Source organism: Quercus robur, chromosome 5 (assembly GCF_932294415.1).
Source record: "Quercus robur chromosome 5, dhQueRobu3.1, whole genome shotgun sequence".
In the NCBI taxonomy this organism is placed as follows: Eukaryota; Viridiplantae; Streptophyta; class Magnoliopsida; order Fagales; family Fagaceae; genus Quercus; species Quercus robur.
Window position 1 is genome coordinate 79,972,826 of NC_065538.1, and position 7,962 is coordinate 79,980,787.

Consider the following 7,962-nt stretch of genomic DNA (forward strand, 5'->3'; position numbering starts at 1 on the left):
TTATTCGCAGATTTCCTTGGGGATCAGAACGTGTTACGTGCCCTTGTCTTACTCCCTTATATAAAGAGAGAAAACCAGAGGTGATTCTTTCATATCTGAATCCCTTAGGCCCTTCTTATAGTTCACTTCTTCCATCTGGTTACTCCTAATCCAATAATACATCCACCATAGTAGTCGGCCATGAATGAATCCTTCCTTTTCCAGAAACGTCATGCCCTAATAAAACTTGAGATGGCTCGGTCGGGGCAAGGATGGCGAAGACTCAAGATGTGCCTCCCCCCTCTTTTAGTCAAAATCCGAAGCAGGGACTCGTCACACCCCACTTCCGGTGTGACTGAGTCGAAAACCTCCCTTGTCATCTCCATTCGCTCTTTCATGAGCATACCTAATATGGCTCCCCTTTTCCCTCTTTTGCTCCTTTTACTTTCTTTTCATTGTTTCACTCTTCTTCTCCTCCTTCCTACTCATGTCCTCCATCTTCTTTTTCCCTTACTTTCTTCAGCAACAAGAGCTTGCTGAAGTGCTTCCATGTGTTCCAATTCTTCTTCCTTGTCCTTTATTTTTTTTCTAAAAAGGTTCGTCTCCTGATATGAGTAGCACTGAGGCAGAGATTGGAAAAGCTTTGAAGGCGAGTTTAAAAGGCAGCTGATTGTTTACTTATCTGTACTGCGGATGCTAGTGTTATTTTGACAGTTCATTTTTTGTATAGGCTTGTTTAAGCCCTTCTTTGTACGTTGTAACAATTTTCCATATTAATAAAAGTTACTATTCATTTATTTTACATGTTCTATTTTCATGTTTTATAAGTTTACACACGCTGCTTGGCACAATAATATAGCATTTGAATTAATGGTAACTAAGGCTAAAATATTTGTTAATAAAAAGACGCCACCATAACTTTAATAAGGTTATTAATATTCGACATAACAATCCGACCAGTGAGAAACGAGGCTTACCTTAAATTAGCCGAGATGGGGGCTAAGTGCTAGATAAGAGGTAAAAAGTAACTGTCCGAGGATATGTCACCTTCCCAATGAGTAGTTTCCTTAGGCTAACGATCATCAGGCCATTTCGTCATCTCCTGAGCATACTGGCCTTAACCTTTTCCAGTAGTTGAGCAGAGAAATTTCTCCATCCGAGCAGTTGATTTCCCAAAAGGCTTGAGTCCGAGGACTTCGTAGCGCCTAGGTTCTGCCTTAAACTTAGATTTTTTCAGTATTTGGTTTCCCCATAGGCTTGGGTCCGAGGACCGCACAAGGCCTAGGTTCTGTCCAAGATTCTTTGAGTTTAGTTTCTCCTCTTCCTCAGGTATGTCAAGAGGTGCTGAGCAGCAAGTTGTCCTTGGCAACAGTTATTCCTCGGTGGGGGCCATTGTCCCTGGGCCCCCATGCAGAACAGGCCTGGACCGCGAATTTACTTGGCCCATAACTTTAAGGGTATTTACGTAGTTTATGGTTATGTGGTGCTTTCTGGCATCCCAATGATCGAGGTGCACCTTCCAGAAACTCCTTTAATCCCCTGGTTACAGGTGGCATTGGAGATTGAGCCTAAGCCATCTTGTCCGTAGTGTTCCTGGGGGCACTGCATGCATTAAATGCCACCACCTTATCTCTTTAAATAAATAAATAGAAGAGAAAGTCACTTCACCCTCGCATCAATTCCTTAGTTTTCTCCCAAATCACAGCTCCTATACTCAGTGCCGTCCTCCCTTAGCATAACATGTTTGAGGCGAGAGTTGGGAAGAAAGAACTCCCTCCGTCACAGAAGCGCCGCACCCTTATGAGACTAAAAATGGTGAGGTATAGGCATAGGAAGCATAAGTTCAATAGAGTGCTCCATCTCAATCGAGGGGAAAGGATGTCTCTCCCTCTTTTAGTCAAAATCCGAAGCAGGTTCTGTTCATGCCAGAACTTTGGTGTGTCAGAAGAAAGATTCTCCGCCATCAGCACCTCTGCCTTGTGGCGGGCGAATATTTAGAGAAAGCCCCTCAGCTTCCAACTCCCTGCGCCTTTCCTTCAGCGGTGTCAGGCTCAAGTTGGGTCTCTTTGGCTGTTTGAGTTGTGGGCAAGTGAAAGCATTGAGGAAGAACAAAATCTTGGAGCTGTAGCCAACCTCTCCTCCGATCTACTTCCTCGGCTTTACTTTATTCTCTTGTATATTCCTTTCTTTTTGGTTATGTAGTGATCTTTGGCACAAACTGACTCTAGCTTTTCGTTGTACTCTGTACTATCTCATTGCTTTAGTAAAAAATGGCGATTTCTTTACTTGTTCTGAATGCTGTTCCTTTGATAAAACTACTTTGTGAGTTGGTGTGCTCCATGTGTGTGTTTCTCCTCGGCAGTATTTAGAGCAAGAACTCTTGAAACACGATCCAACGAATTCTAATCTATCGACACTATCAGGCAGAATAATAATAACTCATAGTAAGCTAAACTTAGGAAACTAACCGAGATAACAGTTGAAAGTTCCATAGTAAGCACGAGAATATTGTATGAGGACGACAAATTCGAAATAATTCATCCGAGGGAGTGACCGAGCACTGCATGACTTCAGTTACGCTTTTGGAAACATGTTACTCCATTCCATACTGGTCCCTCTAGTGTTGAGGATCCGAGGGCAAACTAGAGAATCCAGGTAACACAGCTTTTCCTTTTAAGTAGTTGGTTTCCCCAGAGGCTTGGGTCCGAAGACCATACAAGGCCTTGGTTCTGTCCAAAACTTGTAAGCTTCTTTTTAAGTAGTTGGTTTCCCCAGAGGCTTGGGTCCGAGGACCATGCAAGGCCTTGGTTCTGTCCAAAACTTGTATGCTTCTTTTTAAGTAGTTGGTTTCCCCAGAGGCTTAGGTCCGAGGACCATGCAAGGCCTTGGTTCTGTCCAAAACTTGTATTCTCTTTTTAAGTAGTTGGTTTCCCCAGAGGCTTGGGTCCGAGGACCATGCAAAGCCTTGGTTCTGTCCAAAACTTGTATTCTCTTTTTAAGTAGTTGGTTTCCCCAGAGGCTTGGGTCCGAGGACCATGCAAGGCCTTAGTTCTGTCCAAAACTTGTATTCTCTTTTTAAGTAGTTGGTTTCCCAGAGGCTTGGGTCCGAGGACCATGCAAGGCCTTGGTTCTGTCCAAAACTTGTATGCTTCTTTTTAAGTAGTTGGTTTCCCTAGAGGCTTGAGTCCGAGGACCATGCAAGGCCTTGGTTCTGTCCAAAACTTGTATGTTTCTTTTTAAGTAGTTGGTTTCCCCAGAGGCTTGGGTCCGAGGACCATGCAAGGCCTTGGTTCTGTCCAAAACTTGTATTCTCTTTTTAAGTAGTTGGTTTCCCCAGAGGCTTGGGTCCGAGAACCATGCAAGGCCTTGGTTCTGTCCAAAACTTGTATTCTTCCTTATTTGCCTATCTTCCAAAGGTTTAGCTCCTCGAATAAGGTGGAGGAAGCTGGCCTGATGTTTTAAGCCCCTAAGCTTGCCCATGTCGTTGACACCGTGGAACGTAGCCCCTAGTGGGAGCCTATGTTGGAATAGCAACAATGTGTCGCCGGTGATACAGGCATCCTCATAGTCCCTTGTTCGATAGAAGCTCAACCTCGCCACCGCTCTAGCTAACATGCAAGCCTTCCCACAGACGGCGCCAATTGTAGGGACACGATTCGCGTTAAACCGCAGTTGAGTTGGGTTCGCACGTAAATGGGCCCATACAATATCATTTGTAGAGAGTGGGATCGAAAGGCTAAATCATGTTTACCCAGCTGTGGTTTTGTTAAGATATTTATGCATGGTTCCAGTATATTTGCCTCTGAAGCCCTTTTTCCTTTCAGTGGGACTGGAGGAGCCTCCCTTTTAGGTTACATATTTTTTCTTTTATACTCGCATGCGTTCAATTTCCTTCGTCCACGTGTAGGGTCGACCCTTTCAAGACTGATACTTGTCCCATCAATCTCAGACCTAAGTCATTGAGAGTTGTTGATAAAGTTAATGGATAAGGCTCTGTTAGGCGCAGAGATATGCATGGGGAAGGTGGCAAAGGAAGCCTCTCTTAGATATTTTAGATTTCCCCTTCGAGCACGCCCCTTTACCTTTCTGCCCTTTTTCTTGGGTCAGCCGAGGACTGCACTGTCCTCGGCTGCTTCTCCGGGCCAATTGGGCCACACTATTCTTGAACTCTGGCCATGACCTTTTTAGGCTTGGGCCTTTGGACCCTTCATCAGCAAACGGGCCTGGCCCGTCGATTATTGGACCCCACAGTAACCATTACAGCAAACAAAGCCTTAATGGTTTTGTCTAATTATATATTTCAACTCCAAATCCAACCTATGAACCAATTGTCTATCCTTTTTAAGGTATGATTTTCCATATCTATGTCCATATTCTATATGATAATATAAAATACCTATAAATAAATAAATAAATAAAATGAATCTCTTTAACTTTTCATTTACTTCTTATAATGTTATATATGAAATTTTAAAAGTTCATATTTTTCCATGCAATCATTCTAATATGTATTTTTTTAATTTGATTTTTAAAATAATAAATAATACTAAATTATGTTAGCTTAATCTTAAATTGTCGTCATCTTTTGGGATAATGCAACATACATTATAAAAATTTGAGAGATAATTACAATATACTACTAATTCCGCAATTCGAACATTTTCCCCTTAAACCCTTTGGATTAAATTATTTTTTATCTTCTTTAAATAAATTTATAAGTTATTTTCTACAATTTTTTTAATTTACATTTTTATTTATAAGTATTTATTAATTATATTTGCATTCTATATAAGTAATTTAATTTTTATCAAACTGTTTGTTGAATTATATGAGTTAGCGAAATGAGAGTAGATAACGTCTCCAACATGTTTTTTTTATTTAAAATTGCAAATAAATGTGCATTGGACATTTTCTTCAATTTAATTTTACTAATATAAATCTAGATTTTGTTATTCAATTGCCATTATCCGAAAAAATACTAATCACATTTGCACTACATCCTAAAGTCTTTTAATATAAAATATAGGATTTCTCATAATTATTTATATAACCTAGATCAGTCTAACAAGCACACTTGATATGTGACTTAAAACATGGCGTAGAGTATACGCACACTCATCCAATCCAACACATTTACATAATTTGGGGTATAACAATCAGCCTCAATTGAATCCTCAAATATCATTTGTAACAATTTGAGAATATTAGTATTATATATGAAATCTCATAAATTTTCAATTAAATCTCCTATAATATTTTTTTAAAGGTGTTTTAAATAACAATGTATTTTTCATAGGTGGAGAACTTAAAAAAAAAATATATATATATATATATATATATATTTATATATATCAAAAGTCATGTTATTCATAAGGGGAAAAGTATGAAGCGTCTCTAAAAAGGGGAATCGTAAATTTGTTCGCTTAAGAGTTTAATTAATAACTTCGACTTCTTTGACATTTCATGGCAAGGTGAGTAATATATATTGCTTCGTTTTACGACTTGATGCTGATGTTCTTAATTTGATGTATTCTGGATACAATCTTAAGTACTTAAAGCTTAATGTAAGTTGATATCTTTTCCCTATTCTCTATACGTTGATATATTTGTTATGTGTTTTTGAAATTGATTTTGTATCACGTGGACTCATTTGCATTGTAATGTTTTGTCGCAAAATTGAATAAGGAAATTGTTAGGGTTCATCGAAATGTTGGCAAATTCCAGTAACAAAACACATCAAATTCGGGTTGTATCAATAGAATTATGTTAAATTTGAGCAGAATATAAAACTTAATAAAAGATTATGAGGTTATGATCTTCTCAAAGATTACGGGTTTAAGTGTTTTTTTTTTTTAATCTCTTTTACAATACAACAAATTTTGAAGTGAAACTTGTTTCGTTGAAAAGTAGACATATGAGACTTCGAATGGATACAAAATTTGACCTAATTTGGATTTGAAATGATTGAGATATTAATTTTCACTTTCTTTTTTTTTTTTTTTTTTTTTTAGTTAGTTCAATTATTCCTTGGATAAGTGATTGAGTTTGAATCAAGAATTTTCAATTGGTATCAAAGTACTTAAACGAGGTTGGGCGTCCGATTGCAAGATAAAGTTCTTGAATCAGACTTTTTAAAAAGTAAATAATAATGGGAATAAGACTGTCTTTCACGAATTCTCTTTAACCTTACAAAAATGAGAGTTTTGTGCATTATATATGATTTTTATCAAAGTATTTAGAACATATAGGAGTCAAAACAATATTATTCAAATATTATTATTCAGTTGAAAGAGTGAGGGAAACATCACCATCTCCCTATCATTGAACATTAAAAGGATAAATTGTTGAAATTGGGATGGTTCTTTCAATATTAAAATGCAATGCCACTTGGCAATATATTATGAGCCAAAAAAATTCATAGATTTAAGAGCAGGATATGTTTGTGTGTGTATATATATATAAAACACGAAAAGGGATATGAGTTCTTCTCCTAGATAAGCAAACAACCAGTCCAAAGTGAAGGCTTGACTTTATATATGGTCCAAAACATTAGTTGCATCCTTTATGATACAACTTGAATCCGAGTGTTTGGCTTTTGATATTGTTAACACAGCTACTTTATCTTCAACTCAAATTGCTTTACCGGAGAGATTTCTTGTTGCCCATAGTGAGATAATATTGTTAAAGTTATCCCTATAAACTGTTATCAGACTTACATAGTCAGGTTTGTTGATTGCATCAAAATTAATTTTTAAAGATTCCAATGGAGATGGATTCCAGATGCTGCAAAGAGATCTAAATAATTTTACTTTCCACGTTTGAAAATTTCTCTTGCGGGGCCAAAAGCATCCTTAATCTACACCCTAGATATGAATTCATTGTAAGATATTAAAACCTTTCAGTAAGGCTTATAATTATTGTATAGAAAATAAACTGAAGAGCTTTTACTCAAGTATACAAAATAAATCCATAGAAGCTTAAAACTGAAGAATCCCTATGACAAGTGACTAATCATGAGGAAAAGTACTTTAATGGTTAAAATCATGTTGATTGGTATCTCTTGGAGCCAGCTTTATCATCTTTTTGTGACTTTTGAATTGATCACCCAATGGGTATTATACCACACCTTGAAGCATCGGGATCAGTACCTCTTGCTCTTGAGTACTCAATAGAATATATTTCTTATTTTTTTTCCTAAGGTATGGTTAACTTAATAAAAAGAAGAGACATATAAAAGGAAGCAAATAGGAAAAGCATCCAAGCATCATTGTGATTTAATAAAGTGTTGTAGGACTCACAGCCGCTACTACTTAATTTGATAGCAGGACTTTCTTTTTCCTGTTTTGGCTAATCAATGGCAAACTCTATATTTGTCTTCTGCTACAAGTTTGCCCAGCTTAAAAAGGGTTCTTTCTTTTGCAACTTTGAATCTTATGTTGTTAGCCATTCGCACACCAAAACACGTGGCTTAAGACTGCCAGAAAATTATTTAGATTCTTAATTCTTGCATGACCTGTAAGGCAAGCTTGGTTACTGACTTTTTATAGCCTTGGCTTGTCAAGCTCTTTGACCTATTCGAAATGTTCCCAAATGAAAAGACTCTCCATGATTAAGTTTGTCTGATGAATTTATTTTTATCCATTCATTTAGTCTCTTTTATTTATTGTGTGAAGTATAATTATACCTTAAAAAAGACGTACTTTCATATTTTTTTGGATGTTTAATGGCCATACTTTAGAAAGCCTAGTGATGAGGAACAAGTATTCTGGAGAACTTTGGGCAATTAGAGATATGCTTTACATGCTAAAACACAGTCTCACCCACTTGATTGTGAAATTTGATACTAAACTTGTTTTGCATTTTCTAACCCTTACTATCATTGCAAAAAAAAAAAAAAAAATGCCAGTATTATTAGAGACTGCTGATCCTTTTCTTCACAAATTCTTTAAATTCACTCTTTGACGCTGAGCCCAACTTCTAAGG